Here is a 601-nt window from a genome sequence, read left to right on the forward strand (position 1 = left end):
ATATATATATATATATATATATCCTATCTATTAATCTCTCTCTGTCTGCCTAAATCTATCTATCTATCAATCTATCTATCTATCAATCTATCTATCTATCTATCTACCTGTCTATCTCTCTCTCTCTATCTATCCATCTATCTATCTCTCTCTTTATATATATCCCATCTATCTATCTATCTATCTATCACACACCCACACAATCACACGCACTTACGTATATACACTTACACTCAAATACTCGTCATTTCTCCCATTACTATCTATTCTATTACAGTCATTGTCCTTCTCTTTCCCTCTCCCCTTCTCTCTCCCCCTCTTCCTTCCTCCTCCTCTTCCCTTCTCTTCTTGTCACTCCCTTTCTCCTTCCCTATATATCTATCTCCATCTATATTTCTCTTAGACATCGTTCCCTCCCCAACAAATTCATTTATTTATATATTCATTCACTTCTATATTTATTTTTTCATTCTCTCTTCTCGTTCGCTCGTTCCTTCGTTCGTTCATTCTTTCTTTCTACCTACATTCCGTTCCGTATCTCTCTCACTCTTTCCCCTCTTTCTCTCTCTCCCCCCTCTCTCTCTCCCCCCTCTCTCTCCAC

Source organism: Octopus bimaculoides, chromosome 24, assembly GCF_001194135.2.
Source record: "Octopus bimaculoides isolate UCB-OBI-ISO-001 chromosome 24, ASM119413v2, whole genome shotgun sequence".
In the NCBI taxonomy this organism is placed as follows: domain Eukaryota; kingdom Metazoa; phylum Mollusca; class Cephalopoda; order Octopoda; family Octopodidae; genus Octopus; species Octopus bimaculoides.